This window comes from Parasteatoda tepidariorum, chromosome 4 (assembly GCF_043381705.1).
Source record: "Parasteatoda tepidariorum isolate YZ-2023 chromosome 4, CAS_Ptep_4.0, whole genome shotgun sequence".
Taxonomy (NCBI): Eukaryota; Metazoa; Arthropoda; class Arachnida; order Araneae; family Theridiidae; genus Parasteatoda; species Parasteatoda tepidariorum.
Genome location: NC_092207.1, coordinates 98,973,296 through 98,990,097, shown reverse-complemented (window position 1 = coordinate 98,990,097; position 16,802 = coordinate 98,973,296). Strand labels below are relative to the sequence as shown.

At 29.2% G+C, this 16,802-nt stretch overlaps 1 protein-coding gene across 1 annotated transcript in view; it reads left to right on the top strand.

The window, feature by feature from the left end:
• Window positions 1-6,222: 6,222 nt before the first annotated feature.
• The window catches only part of LOC107441195 (rab GTPase-activating protein 1), a 66,226-nt gene continuing 55,646 nt past the window's right edge, over window positions 6,223-16,802 (top strand). The window contains exons 1-2 of the mRNA XM_016054361.3: window positions 6,223-6,359; window positions 6,497-6,579. The gene's annotated coding sequence lies outside the window, so the exon portion shown is untranslated. The remainder of the gene's footprint in view (window positions 6,360-6,496; window positions 6,580-16,802) is intronic.

Here is a 16,802-nt window from a genome sequence, read left to right as displayed (position 1 = left end):
AACTGCAGCATCTTATCATAAATTCAAAAAGTAATATCCAATTCATGTTTAAAAAGTGCAAAATACTTAAGGTTTAGCTTTCTTCCTATTTAAAAAAAAAAGAAAAGCAACTGTTTTATTACTTGATTAAAAACTTCATTCGCTTCAAAAATATACAAATTGGAAATAACTGTTAGCATGTTACAAACACTGAAAAACAGGTCCCCGAACTCAAATATTGCCAGACGTGAATGAGAGGAAATAAAAGTGATTTAAAATTCAAATCGTAAAGTTTCCAACTAAAAAAGGAAAAATGAAGGTTGTTGTTGTAGTTCATTTACATCGCACTAGAGCTGCACAATGGGCTATTGGCGACGGTCTGGGAAATATCCCGAAAAATAAAGGTAAGAAACTATAAACTAGGAAAATCACAATAACCGAGAGAAAAAAAGAGACAAAAAANCCCTAGAGCTGTACAATGGGCTATTGGCGACGGTCTGGGAAACATCCCGAAAAATAAAGGTAAGAAACTATAAACTAGGAAAATCACAATAACCGAGAGAAAAAAACAGACAAGAAAAAAGACCACTGTGGCCGAGAGAGGGAGCTGTTTTCTTGCGAAGGATCCTGATTTTGGGAGCTTGAAACACGTTGACTGTTGTCAGGGCCCGACTTAGCCTAATTGAAATCATCTCTTTTTAAGAAAGAGTGGTCCGTCTTATAAATTTTTCTCTTCATCTGGTCCGTCGAGCCGGAGTTTGAACCAGAACAATGGCTAAGCCTATGGATGTCATAAATAGATCACGAACTTCATTTAAAGGTAAAACATCAATTATTTTACCTCTGAAGGCATAGAATGGAATTTTATTCCACCAAAATCACCACATTTTGGTGGTCTTTGGGAGGCGGGTGTAAAATCAGTAAAACATCATCTTAAAAGAGCAGTTGGAAAATTTCATTTCACTTACGAAGAGATGGAAACAATAGTTATTCAAATCGAAGGAATTCTGAATAGTCGCCCCCTTTGCCCCTTAAGCGGTGATAATGACAGTTTTGATGTTTTAACACCAGGTCATTTCCTAATAGGGAGGCCTATAGCATCAATTGTCGAACCAAATTTAACTGATCTCAATGATAATCGTCTAAGTCGGTGGCAGAAAACTACAAAAGTTGTGCAACTTATATGGGAAAAATGGAAGTCAGATTACTTAAATACATTACAAGCTAGATCAAAATGGATGGTAACAAAAAATGATTTAAAAATAGGACAGATGGTACTTGTAAAAGAAGATTTCTTGCCTTTAAATACCTGGATTTTAGGCCGAATAATTTATGTTTATCATGGTTCGGATAATAAAGTGCGTGTTGTAAAAATTCGCACAAAATCTGAGGTATTTAAAAGAGCTGTATCTAAAATAGCTGTCTTGCCTATCCATACATAAAAAAAATAAAAAAAAATACTGTATTTTTCATAATGTTATATATTCTGTTTTACATTTTATAATGTTTATGTTTTATATTGTCAAGCTATGTAATATTTGTGTTTATTTTTTAAATTTCATATGTTAAGTTCTTGCATGAACATTGCAGGGCCGGGCGGGATGTTGGCGCGCATGCGCGTCAGCGCCCCAACCGGCAGAAGATTTTGTTACTTCCACAATGACAGACGGCTCTCATGTAGCTCCGTCTAATTAAAAATAAAACTACTGAAATCGCATTTAGCGATAATTAAAATAAATAAAATAAAATCATCTCTTTTTAAGAAGGAGTGGTCCGTCTTATAAATTTTTCTCTTCACGGGGTAAAAACTTCTTTTGGGGGCCCCCCTCTGCTTCACTACTTCAGTAATGAAGAACCGAACTTTATGGAGGTATTTAAAATTTATCACCTCATTATAGATAACATAACAAGAAAATTGATTTTATTGAATACCTAAAATATCTATAAAGTTCCAATCGTCAGACGAAACTGTCCATTTTATTCATGTCCATCATGCGAAGGCAGTTTCTGAAATGCAGTTTTCTGATTGTTAACTTCATATCCTTGCTGACATAAGGGCGGAATTCAGCTATATTTTCGCAATTACGATAATTCAATTAAGTCAATCAAAAGCCCGTATTTTTCCCATGAGCTGAATATCACCCTAGGAAACCGTGGATTTACGAAATAAAGATTTTTTGTGTTCATACGATAGATTAATGAAGAAGTTAACATAAAACTTACGAATTTTACATTGTACTGGTATTTTGTTTTAAAAAAGTTCAATAAAGAATTAAACGTAAAATAAGCTTTCGATTCGATTTGGTGGCCCCTCTGATGTGGGGGTCAAGGACAACTGCCCCTGCCTTAGTCAGGATTTGACTGTTGTTTCCAATTTGTATATTTTTGAAGCGAATGAGTTTTTAATCAAATACTATCTTACCGCTTCCGTTTCTCGGGAATAGTTATTTAATGCAACTGTTAGTTTTTGAACTAATCTGAATCACCAAAATTATTAACATGACCTGGTAGTCGAAAGATCGTATTTCATCTGATAGTTGATCAAAAAATCTTTATTATCCAATTTTTTTTTAAATGTACCCTATGTCAAAGTCAGACGAATTATTCTCAAAGAGGGAAGAAGAGCATTTAAAGCTCTCATTTTGAATTGCAAAAAATAATGATAATAATAATAAAGGGAAGAAAAATAGATCAAGTTTGTATTTACTTCTAGTGGGTAATTTTTTGTTTTAGCTACAACTTTAATTTTATAAAGTTTTATGAAATCTGAGTAATATATCTAGTCATATAAATCTGAGTATAACCTTTTAATATTTTGCGCCTATCTTCCGCCATAAACAAATTATAACGAAATAACATTTCCATCGTTTATGATACATTAAAAATGGCTTATAATTAAGCCTTCTCACAATTGTTTCGATTTTTAATATCGTCGGTGAGTGACAGCTGATTTTCTAAAAGAATATCTCAGTTTAATCTCACTTCCCTAGTCTTGATTTTGAAATCTAACTCAGAAGACAAAGAAAGCAAGCCTACGCATCTAATGTTTTTATAATAAACTCCATGGGCAATCGGTAAAATGTGTTAGCATTTGTAAAATATCAAACTAAAATTATGCGATGTTATTGAAATGACATTTCTAATAAAAGATTTGTCGAACTATGTTGCTGATTGTTATTAAGATTATTTAACAAAACAAAACGCTGTGTGTTCACTTAATTGGCAGACAAATTAAGAGCTGTGATAAAAAAAAACTTAACGGGATAAAAAAAATTACCATTATATAATCAAGGAAAAAAGCGAAATAATAAAGAAAAGAAAGAAAAATGGGTTACCCTTATAACTTTTGAACGGCTGGTCCGATTTTCATTCAGTGAATTTCTAAGGAAACATATCTTTTTTTTTTTAATCCCCCAAATTGGGATCTATCATGTCGAAAATAGGAGGGCAGAGAAAGTTTTTAAAAACTGGCTTTTACAGTTTAACCGCAATAGCGATTTGAGATTTTGTTACTCTAAAAATTATTTTAATGCGTCACACTCCTTTTTTTTTTTTTTTTTTTTTTTTTTTTTTTTTTTTTTTTTTTTTTTTTTTTTNTTGTCTTTCGAATGATTCGTTAAATTATAAAAACTCTTTCGTAAGAAGTTATAAGCTCTCGGCCCAAACGGATGAAAATTAAAAAATGTAACATAATGAGGAATTTAGGTAAAATAAATGATTTTTATTATTTTGTTAATGATGAATCAATTTGATCTCTTACTTTAAAAATGAAAACTTGTAGATCATTTTTGTTTTATTTTACTTTTCCTTCAATCTAACCCGATTTATCCCATTTTCCCCAACTTTATATTCAAGTATCAAATACAAATATAGCATTGATACCAAAAGTGGCTGCATGGAGAAATTGGTATAGTATATTATGTAAATTAATTGGCTATATCTTTTGCTGTTGGCACCAATTCATTCAAAAAGTCATTACTAGTTTAAAAAATCCTTGCTCTTTACAATTCTCGATCAAACCACAGATAAAGAAACCATTTATAAATTATGATGGGTGTGAGAATCTTTTAGTTCAATCAGACAAACAAATGATAATACTGATAAAAAAATGTTCTACAACAATGAATGTTTTTGAAAACGAGAATGTTTTGATGACGCTGGGCGTTAACATATAGTTTGTCTACTGTAAGAACTACTAGGTCTGGGGCCGTCTGTTGCTATGGAAATAAGAATAGCTCATTTCAGGGAGGGTAGATTCTTTTCACTCTAAGGCTAACGTTATAGTCCGAAGGATCTCGCCGACTCGAGCCAAACCCTGCCCTCAACAATGACGTCACACCCCTACTTGAAATAATTATATCTCGTTCGTTACCATAGTCACCGCCACGGATCCAGAAGAATGGCTTGAGGAATTCTTACTTTAGACAAACCATATTAAATATATGTTTTAGGTATAAAATATACCTTCAGCTGACTTCATTACCAAGCTAGTAACAGATTCATTAAAAAGTTTTTTCCCAGAATAGTGCAACTGCTTTTACATTTCTGAGGATTACATTTTTCAAACCTAGATTAGGTAAAATAGTTGCAGTGTGGAGCAATTGAAATTTTTAGTATAAAATTCTAGCTAATTCGCTTCCGTTTGAATTAATTCCTATAACATACTGAAGAAAGCTGTGCATAAATTGTTAATGTTAACGCAGAAAAGTTCCGAATATCATATATATATATATATATATATATGATATTCGGATCTTTTCTGCGTTAACATTAACAATTTATGCACAGCTTTCTTCAGTATGTTATAGGAATTAATTCAAACGGAAGCGAATTAGCTAGAATTTTATACTAAAAATTTCAATTGCTCCACCCTGTAATTATTTTACCTAATCTAGGTTTGAAAAATGTAATCCTTAGAAATGTTAAGCAGTTGCACTATTCTGGGGAAAAACTTTTTAATGAATCTGTTACTAGCTTGGTAATGAAGTCGGTTGAAGGTATATTTTATACCTAAAACNTATATAATATTGTATCCGTAACCTTGCAATTTTGAACCAATCCAGAGGACAAGGAAACTCTTGGATCAGTACCCCCAGAAGTATGATTTGATATGTGAACATGGAGGACTTTGTGACACGACAGATTTAACGTGCATCAGTCACCATTAACTACTCGGGGAGTCTTCGTCTGGCGGGGATCGAACCCACGACCTCTTGCGCATGGGCCCGATGCCCTACCAGACAGGCTATCCAGGCCCCTATGAATGTTATGTAAAAAAAATTAAATTTTAGGATAAATAATTTAATAAAACATATAAATAATCAGATTATTACGTTTTTATGTTTATAAATGATGGCAAAAATAAATCAATTTTTACCGGAATTTAGTTATGCAACAACTGTAGATGATATTTTCCGTGAGAAAGCAAAAATTGGCAACTACCTGCTTCGTTTTTTTTTGGGGGGTATTATAAAAGGCTATTGTAGTATAGGAAATGATTAATTGCTTTTGTGAACGTGTTTAATAGTTTCAAGAGTAAATAAAAGGCTACTATTGCTTCAAGAAATCAATGAAATGCGTATTTATGATACTCATGTGATAATTTTATACGGGCGTTAATTTAATCTTTAGGATGTTTAAACTTGCGTTGATGGAAATTTATAATAATAATTTCAAAATAAATGAAATGAAGATAAATACAGGAAAAGCACCCATAAAAACTAAACGCACATTAATAAATTGAGGAAAATCTTTCGTGAAAAGCGAGAGAAGTTAGCATTTACAATATTTTTATTCACATTATGCAACTTTAAATAATAATAAAATAATGTATGATGGTATTTTGCAAATAAGCTCACGAATTTCAATGAAATCACGTGAACAATGCTTCCATTAAAAAAGTGGTTATATGTTTATTTAAGTGTATTTAAACAAAGTAAACCATAATTATCTGGGAAATAGAATATTATGGTAAGGCAAAACCGATACTCCCATTTGAACTTAACAGACGCACCTCTGATCAACGTAGAGGAAGAACGAAAACATGATTGGTGAAATATGTATCCCCAATAAATACTCACGAATCGGTTTCTCTCCTTCTCTGGAATGTTTGTGAATTACATGCAGTGAGAACGCTTCCTGTGAGATTTAACGTTTTCCCGACTACTCATAGCAGAAAAGATGTTACAGCAAGAATGTATCTTTTTTTTAAAAATTATTCTTGTAGGTGGGATAAAACGTACTTGATTCAAGAAAAACTTAAATAGATTCTTAGAAGCATTTCCATTTATTATAAGATAGATGGCAACTGTCAATGAATTGTTGATGTTTTTGTGAATTGTTTCGGGATCGGGTCATGGACATTTATGAATAATATACCAGTTATTATTTATATTTCAAGTTTAAATTTTTAACTGAAGTATTACTTAAATATTTCTATATATTTTCAATTGTACATTTTATTAATTTGTAATTGTTATTACCTATTAATTGATCGTCATTGTCATTCCAAATTTAGTATCGTCTGCTGAAAACCAAGGAAGACATTAATTTCATGCAGATGCGCATGTTTGGTGAATTTAATGTTTATATAACCCAATAGTAAGTATTCACTTAAGCATTTTACTGTTATACTTGAGTTTCTTTTTGTTTAATGTCCTTGAATTTAACTCAAATAAACATAAGATGGAATATGAAATTAAGACCGGTTGTGTTTGCTTGTTCTAAAATCCCCTCATTTTTGTCTTAATCACTCTTCTACAATTTTATAATAAATAAATTCAATAATTATTTTTATAACTATGAGAATTTTTCTTCTAAGCTTTTCTTTTCGTAATAATTTTTTTAATCAATATTGACATTGGTATCCATATCGTACTTTTTAAAAATCTCCATAACTCTTAAAGCATATAATAAAAATAAACTGGGCTTAAGAAATTAAATTTTTAATGAAATTTCTGATATTTCATGGTTTTAAATCTGTTTAGGTGGGTGATTCTCATGAACTTAACATTTCCAAATCAAATACTAATAGTGTTCTAAAAATGTGTAATTCTTAAAAGTGTTTAACAAAATCCGAAAATATTTACAATTACTATTTAAAAGGTTTTTAACAATAAAAAAAATTATGGAATCTCTCTTGTATCACTAAATAATGATGTTGGCTATTAAATCCATTTTCTGGCTCAGAAAATGGGAAGTGAGATTAAGGGAATTTTAAATTTTTTTTTTTTTGGGAAATTGAAAATAAATAATCTTTTTTTATATGCATGGAAAAATTATGTCTCATAAGTGTAAAAAATAACTTTATATTTCAAACCAATTTTGTGATATTTTGTTTGGATTTGTTATTGTTTTGTTTCTGTTCAATCATCCAGGTACCCATTTCTTACATATTCATAATACTATGTTTATTATTTAAGATAATGTTGATATTGATATTTATTAAATTATCAGCACCTGATATCTAAATTAAAAATTATTTATCATGCTTAGATTTAAATTAATAATTATATATTTTGCATTCCTTTTGCTTCGGAAAAACAAATTAGCAAAACTTGTTTCTGTTAAGTTGTAACATAGATTGAAAAGTTAAAGAATAATACTCAAAATAAATAAAAGTATTATTCTATAAAAGTTATAGAATAATACTCAGTTTTGAAGGGCACTAATCGAGATAACTCTATCAATTCTCTTTTTGGCTAGATTAGTGCCTTTCAAAATTGAATTAAAAATACTAAAATAAATGCCAGAAATTATATTTTATATTAACTTAACCTAAAAATAATTTGTCATGCTTATCTGTAGTTCATGGTTTTGCTACTGCCATCTCTTTTCTTAAAAAAAGGGGCATTTTTTCTGAATAAAAGGGGACATTTTTTAAAAAAAAGGCGAGAAAGGTGCATTTACCTTTGTGAAAGGGCAAGCAGGGTAGGCCACCCTTCAAACACTCAATGAAAACACAAGCATAGGATGTATACTTGGGTTTTCACTGAGTACCTATCTGAAAATTGAATTTTTTGTGTTAATTTCTCCCAATTTTTGATCTTTCCCGACCCAAAATTAAGAGTAATGCTTAATAGCATATTTTCACCGTGATTGAAGTCTTAAATTGGATGATTAAGTTGTTAGTAATGCTTAATAAGATTTTTATCAAGTTTCGTTCATGCGTTCTTTATCAGATAAAGAGTTAAACTAAAAGAGTTACATTTTGATGTTTGTAATTATCCGGGTAATTAACTGAAATTGACAGCAATGCTAAATAACACCTTTTTAATAAGATAGAAGTTCTAGATTTAATCTGTGTTTTTTGAGACAAATTGAAACTAAATAATCTTTATTTTGGTACTTTGTAACAATCGGAGTAATTAGTGTAATTGACAAGTATGCTGAATTACATATTCACGCGAATTGTCACCATGTATTTGGTAAAACATACCAGATTCAGCCCTTTCGTGCCATTAAATGTAAAAAGTTGAATTTGTGCGGGTGGATGACGCTATGTGGAACAGCTCAACGATGAGTTTGTTTGGAGGGACCAAATAGTAGATTTGTGAAAGATTTTAATCCTCCTATTAGCGCTCAAAATTTACTAGTGCTGAGAATTTTGAGCTAGGCTGTCAAAGTCAGCAGGAACAATCATAGAGGCGTAGAGTGGTTGTTTCGAGCAGGTGAAGGACTATGTTATATCATGAAGCGGTGAATTCTTGTAAGATCGACCAGCATATATTTATTTACATATACCTTATATCTCAATGAGATAAATATATGAATAACTCTGTATTAATTTACCCCTTTAAAATACTATTTTTAATATGTTTTTTATAATTAACTTCGTTTTTTCTTTCATCATATTTTCTTTACATTTAAATGTTTTTTTTTTCTTTTATAGAAACAAGACTTTAAATTAAGTTCAGAAAAAAAATTAAGAATAAAAGATCATTTATTCAAGAGTATAGCAAAAAGCACAATGAAAATTTTACTCAATGGAAACTTTTAAAATGTATCATAAAGCTATGAATTTAAAATGAGTCCCACAAAAAATTGTCTTCACCCCATCCAAAGAATTCGAAACTCCACTCTTTTTAAAAGATTTTTTGCAAGAACATTATTTGAATGCAAATGTGTCATATTTAAAGAGAATAAGGTGAAATATTTTTAACCTGAGAAAAGTTTCTAGACTTAATAATTTTTAAATTCTTTAATGTTGAAAATTTTCTTGGTTTGATTTTTCAGCAATTGACTCATACACCAATATTCAGCAATTGACTTATACACAACTTATATTAGCATAAAAAGCATTTTTTTTAAAGAAGAAAAAAAAATTTTTTTTTCAATGTTTAGCTATTTTCTTATGTATTTAAACTACCTGTTTAATTTTTTTTAAAAGATAATAAAAGTATTATAATGTAAAAAAAAAAATTTACAAAAAATTTCTCTTTTTAAAGTACTGAAGTGTAGACCCATTAATAACAAGAATGAAGAATCGAAAAACTTTTCATGTGAAATCAGAATGCAGTTTAAACTCAAATTGGCCATAATTATGTACAAAAATGAGACAGGCAATGCATTTTCATGAACTCTTATTAATTGTAAGAAAGTTGATTCCCTGTCTTTGGATGCTGAATTCATTGTTTTAATTGTTTCTTGGTCATGAACATGAATGCAAACATAGGAGCAGTAAGTATAAGTATCTTTTTAATTTGCATTGCAATATAATCTTTTAGTTATGGTCATTATGTAATCTACATTCAGTTTTTAACTTTTTTGAACTAATGGGGTGTTTTGAAATCCTTTCGAGAGAATTGAAATTTTCCCGAACTGTAAAATTCTTTTTTTGCGCTAGATTAAATGAAATAATTTTTTTTTTTTAAAATTAGTGAAATTTACTTTTTAAATCTGAGTTATACTCGCAATTACAAGTAATTTATTCAACGTAATTTACTTTAAGATTATTTTACAAAAAATCTATCCTTTATTTTATTATAAAATAGTAGAGATGATTATTTTAACTATTAGAATTTTTTTTTGCAGGGGGGGGGGGTTGACTGCTGGCAACTGACTCTGTACATAGTATAATTTGTTAGTAGGACTTATATAGGTTTCATTTTTATTTCCGTTATCTTAAAATTGTGTTTTTCATGTTTATAGTGTCTCTTAACAATATATTATGCAATATACTTAGATTACATGTCAATAATTATGATGTTGAAAACTGCAATTATTAGGAGCAACAAATTAAAAAATGAATGTTAAAAGCAAAATAAATTTTTATCTTCTTGTTTCTTTTTCCTACTATCCTAAAGTCTATGGAAATATTTTTATGATTGTTAATTTTTTCCTCATGTTTTTCAGAATATTCATCTAGTGATTCTTCTTTTATTGAGTCTTAATTTTTCTAACTATTCTTATTTTCTAAAGATTTGTTGTAAAAACAACATTATAATAAGGAGGAAATTGTATTTGTTAAAAGCAAAATGAATTTTTTTCTTCCTTTTTCCTGTAATTGTAGAGTTCATGGAATTTTTGTTGTGAATGTCAGTTAGTTTCAACAGAATATTGTCAGCATTTATTTAGTCTTTAATGTTCTTACTACTCTTACTTTCTAAAGATTTGTTGTAAAAACAACATGTGTAGTAAGGTACACAAGGATGGAACACCAGAAAATTAAGAATATTCTTCAAATGGTTCTACTAATATTAATTAATTAATGTTGTAACCACTCTTAATTTGTTTAAAAGACAAAGTAATAAGAAGGAATACGAGAAAAGTTTTTATACATTTCAAACGTAACTATCTGTTTTATTTCTTTTAAGTAACTCAAATAAAGAAAATTATTAAAAAAAGGACTCACTAACGCAAGATTTTTTGTTTTTATTTAAGCTTTATTTACCTTTGTTTATAACACCGGGATAAGTAAAATTGTTGACATTCCAGATGAATCATCAGCATAACGGTCATGGTTTGGTGCTCGTAGAGATGAATCTTTATTTGATAGCAAATTAGTTTTATTTATTGTTGTGTATTTGTAAATCTTGTTTTGTTATTGTAGGTTGAACAACGGCCAAAAAGTTTTGAGTGTTTGATAAATGTTTTTAATACCTCAATTTTTAAATTTAATTTACTTTTCTGAAGATATGTAACAGGCTCCATGAACTTATTAAATTTTTAAAAAGAAGCAATTAAATAAAACTATTTATGAAAAATTAAAAATAAGTGCTACAAGACTTTCAGATAAACTTTATTGGGGGCTAAATTTCTTTGGTCTTTCTCATTTCAAATATAGTCTTATTTTTTAAAGAGTCATTTTTTTCAGGAAGTAGAATATTTTCGAGAATCTTTCAGAATAGCGTTCATTCACTTTTACGGCGTCTTTGTTTTGACGGTGAAATCTTATCTGCTCGTTTATCGTTTCTTTGTTTCATGTTTACAACGTATTACGAATTGACTGATATTTTCTCACTGTTTTGTCTTTTTATGTTCTTTATATTTTTTTAATTACTCCTGACATTTTGCTTTTTTACGTTTATTGCGGAGATATGATTGAAGTGAAAAGCTGCGTGTTAAGATAGGTGATTAACAACGACGTCATTAAATGTCTAGCCTATCTGATAAAGATGATTATTATTTTTTAATGAAATATTTGTTATTGTGTATTTTTTAAATTTATTTTTCGATTTAAAAGCTATAATATTTTTATTCATTATGCTTACAATATACCAAATGCGATTTTCGATATTTGTCCGTGAAAATAAGAAAGCAATTCTCTGAGCTACGTCACGGAATATGTGAAAATTGTTAATTTATCAAGTATTCAAACATTACATAGCGTGTTCCGTTTCTAAAATTTAAGGATTCATATTTATTAACTGGTTTTAAACTTTTCATAGTTGTTATTTTACGATTAAACAAGTAATTAGAAATTCGCAGCAAAAGAAAAAACAACTTATTTCTTATAATGCAGAAGTGATATGTGTGTAATATTTAGGTAATGTGTTAGTTTTAGTGAGATATTTGGTTTTGCAAAAAAATCGTCTTCGATTTTGTAAAGGCCCGATTAGGGGTGGTTATCTAAGGTAACCGAATTAGGCTTGCAATTGGCTGACTTTTTTCCCCGTTTTCATTGGTATTAAAGATGTAATCCAAATTAATATCTTGTCCATGTCTTAATAAAATAATTTGAAGAAAATTGATAATCGTAGTTAAAAAATAGGATGCAATTAAGTAATTTTTTATGATTATTATTCATTAAAGGCTATAAGTTTCCAAGTAGTGATTATTGTTAAGACGTACAGGTTTACAAGTAGTAATAAAATTTTGCGTATATTATCGTGTGAAAAATAACCTTCTTTTACTTTTTATTTTAGTTTTGTGGTACTGGTTTTGTTGTGGAGAATTAGTAAGAGAAATGCTATATACATATAAAAATTGTTGCAGAGCTAGTATAGAAAGCGGTAAATAGTGTTATGATAGCATAATTGGTTTAAAGAGCTTATTTATTAAATACTCCTCGATATAGCACAAAAATTGAAAACAATTAACTGTATCCAATACAGTGTTGACATCTTACTGAATTTTAGGTTACTAACACACATAGGTAGGAACATCGCATCAAATAATTACCGGCCCGCACGCAGCGACAGCACATTCAACATTGCATGCTTATGTATAAAGAAACAGAATGATGTAGTTATAATCTGAAAATAAATAAAAGCGTTGTTGCGCTATGTCATGATGACCAAATATTAACTCAGCCGTAAACTCATTATGCTAAACGGAGTAACATACCATTTGAAGGAACACATGTCAATACACATTGTACTGAAAGGAAATAATGAGATTAATGGCACGTGAGTCGGAAGCGGCTATACTACACTTAACTAAAAAAAATACAATGTGAATAACATAACGAAACCAAATGGTGTTACAAACGGAGTTTTATTCAAAAATAAATGAAAATCAAATAAATTGAGAGGAAGAGAGATAATCAGAATCCTTTGGAGCCATACTTACTTGAAAGAAACAAATTTGCCGAGGAACCTACTTTGTTAACTTCTATAACTTGATTTTAGTTCTTAAATTTATTGGTTGTTTAAAGAAAAGTTTTCATTGATAGTTTTAAGAATATCCGGTTGAAACGGTAAAATTTTTATTTTATACTACCCGTTCTTCGTACGGGGTGAATAAAAAAGAACGAAACAATTAATCGGTACTGAACAACACTAAGAATTGAAAGGCATATTCCGACACAATTGAAGTGCTTAGTGGAAGAACTTGGAAAGTGTCATTTTTAAGAGTATTTATGAATCAGTGAAAATAACGGAGTAAGAGTTGTATTAATTAGGGTAAATTTAATGTAACAGAATTGTTTTTGCTTTCACTTTAATCTTATCATAATTTGTCCATTATAGGTTTTAGTATGCTTGCTTGCATGGTTTTTATTCTCAAATTAGGTAGTAGTAAATAAAATAAAGCAAAAAATTATTAATTCCGTCTCTTAATACATCAGTAATAAAACAGTTCAAAGACTTCCTTTTTTCTTACCCTGATTATAGCCTATCTGAAAATATCATTTATTTGGCTTTTCCACCTAAGCTCTTCAATTAATAAAACTAAGTAATTTTCCTTTTTTTTTTTATTCATTATTATTTATTGCCTTTCCAGGTAGCTTTATTCAGAAAAGCACTTTTTTTGTTGTTTATTTAATCAGAATAGAAGTTAACAGTATTTTGCATCATTTGGCGGTGATGATATTGTTCGCGGCCAACTCGTGATAGTCAAAATTGACCACTGTCAAGTAATTTTCTCCTTTCCAGGGGACGTAAGGCACTTATTTTCCTCAGCATTGCTTTTAAAATTGCTTAGTATCGCTGCCGTTTTAATAATTATAAAATATATCTATGTAATATTTGGTACCTACGTTAATATATTTGGTACTTATTGCATAACCCTTCAATATTTGAGTTTTATGCGAATTACATTTATCAGTAGCAGCTAACTAAAATCGAAATTTTAAAAACGATTTTTTCAAGTCCTTGATTAGGACTTTGAAGCATGACCATCGACTTTTAATTTACTGTTTAAAATATTTTTAAGTAGTAGGGGGGTTCAATAATAATTTATTAAAATATTAATACCTTATCTTTGCTACCACAGGAAAAAAAATATGTTCTGAAACTACTTCAAACCCGTTGTAGAATTATTATTAAAACTTCACCAATTACTGTAATACCAGTAGTACATATTACCGAAATTAATTATGATCTGCGTGTGGCAAATTTTCTATGGTTCCCCCGAGCGTATTTGCAAGTTATTTTTTCTTTATTAACTTTGCCTTTTAGTACATAGCTTTTTTTTAAAAATTTCAATTAATACATATTGCTTATAATAATTAAGTACTGATATCAATAAAATGGAGAATAATAATATCCCAAAATTAATAAGTATTTTTTCCCATTAAGTATTTTAGTAGATAGGTTATAATTTTTTTATTTCAATTTAGCAACATTGATTAAGCATTATTGATGTCAATAATAGTATTGCAATTTCTTGCGGTTCGTATAAACGAATAAGTACCCTTATTCTAATAATGTTGCCTTTTCTTACACAGCTTATTTCAATATGTATATATTATCTAAATTAATTAAGAATCATTGGTGTCAATTATAATACGGCGATTTTTTATGTTTCTCCTTAGCGAATCACAGCCACTTTTCCTTTAATTTTGCCGTCAAACACATAAATACTTTTTTTTTTTTAAATTACCGTTGATTTTAAATCATTTGCTTTTGTCAAAAACATTTTAAAAGAATTACTATAAACAAAATAAACACTTTTAAAACATTAATTTGGTGATGTACCTCGTTAATGTTGTTTATTGAATTTATCTGACATAGCGAATAAAAAATAATTAAATATTAAAGTACGTGCAATAAACTTTTTTTTCGATAAAATAATAGTAATAAAATAAGCTAGCAAATAACACTGATGTTATCCTTAAAATATTTAAAATATTAAATTGTCCATAGTTAAATTTTAGACAATGGCTAATGTTCAACCAATCAGAAAATTCCGCCTCATTTTTCACTCATCCCGTTCGAACGGTTCGTCGTAGAATGTTCTAATGTCGACAGTGACCTTCCTCGTACTTCGAACTATCTGAATGCCAAATTTCATCGCTTTTGGTTAGGTGCTTTAGGAGTCTTCAGGGCTGATTGTGTTCCGGAAAAAACCCGGATTTCCGAATTTTTCGCTAACCGTAATCCGGAGATCGAAGTTTCAGACGTTTCAAAAAATTATCGATCACAAAAGTTTCCGAAATCAAATTTTCAAAGGTGGAACTTAAAAACACAGTTTATTTTATTTGTTTGTAAGGGAGAGCCAGATACTTTATAAGCTTACATTCACCATTAATATTCGTTTTTTTATCAGTAAATAGTTATTATAATCATAAACTCAAGAAAGAAAGACATATTTGTAAATTTCAATTACTTCTCCAGGTCATCATAGGTATGTGTAAAATTTTAAATATATTTTAAGTAAATTAAGAATTATTGAGAAAAAAGAAAAAACCTTGTTTAAATTTTTTTCGATTTAAACTTCTTTTTTTTTTTTTACTCAAGAAATTTTTCGGAATTTTGACTTTGGCTCACAATTACCCCTGAGTCTTTAAAGGACCCATAGACAGACATTGGTTTTTACATATATTGGTAATTTCATTTTATAACTATTTTATGTAATAAACATAAAATAGCTCTTCTGCCTTATAATTGAATTTCCTCGTTATAAAGAGCTGTTAATTTGGATTCGTACGTTTACAGTGTACGTTGTCTGTTTTTAGTTTTTACCGTTAAAGCAAGCGACTGTATCTTTTCAAAACATATAAAATCGTCTCATCTTTCGCAACTTGTAAAACCTTTTGTTTTTGCCACTGCATGTTTCTACATTGAGAGTGATTGAGTTTCTTTTTTTTTATCATCATTGTTTTGACTTTACATAAAGAAGTCATTGACTATATATTTTTATTAGAAGTTGGCGTTGCAAATCTGTCAAAAGTCAGTTGATTTTCAGGTTATCGAACTTGTTAAATGTACGAATACGGAGAATCCAGAACTCTCCATAATTTTTTATGAAACATTTTAGCTAGAAGAAGTTTTTTTTTTTTATTCGCATAAATAAAAGTGACGATACTTAAGAATTATAAGAAATCATAGGTTTCTAACTTAAGCTAGCACCACTTTTGTTGGGCGTTAGGGTTTTGATATAATTAACGGAAAAAAATTGTTTTAAATATCGAGTGAACTTTTAAAATTTTATTTAATATAGTATCGAAAAACTCATACATATTTAACTCTACATGCATAACATGTTATTGAGTGGGGGAAAAAACCACTTTGTATGCTATGCTGCTGATTTTTTTTTTTTAACGCTTGCAAATTTAAAGCGATTTTATTTTCAAAATTCAAACTTTTTGTTTGTGAATTTTTGACAAATTAATTTTTTTTATTCATCATAAACATGATGATGTTACAATTTGAAACTTTTACAATACCATGCAACATTCTTCTTCGAAGTTTGCAGTGACTACTGCCTTGTGACTTGGCCTTCGTAAAGTATAAAGTGCCGTATCTTTTTCTAATTTTCATGTAACGATTAGTAGGGGAGAGTGGGGTCAATTGTAACATTTTTTACTTAACTATTTTTAACTAACAAAAAATCCAATATATAATTAGTATTAATTGACAGACGAGTAAAGTAGACTATCCTCTACTAGAAAAAAAATAAATACCTGATTTTAAATATTATTATATTATAACTTAACAATT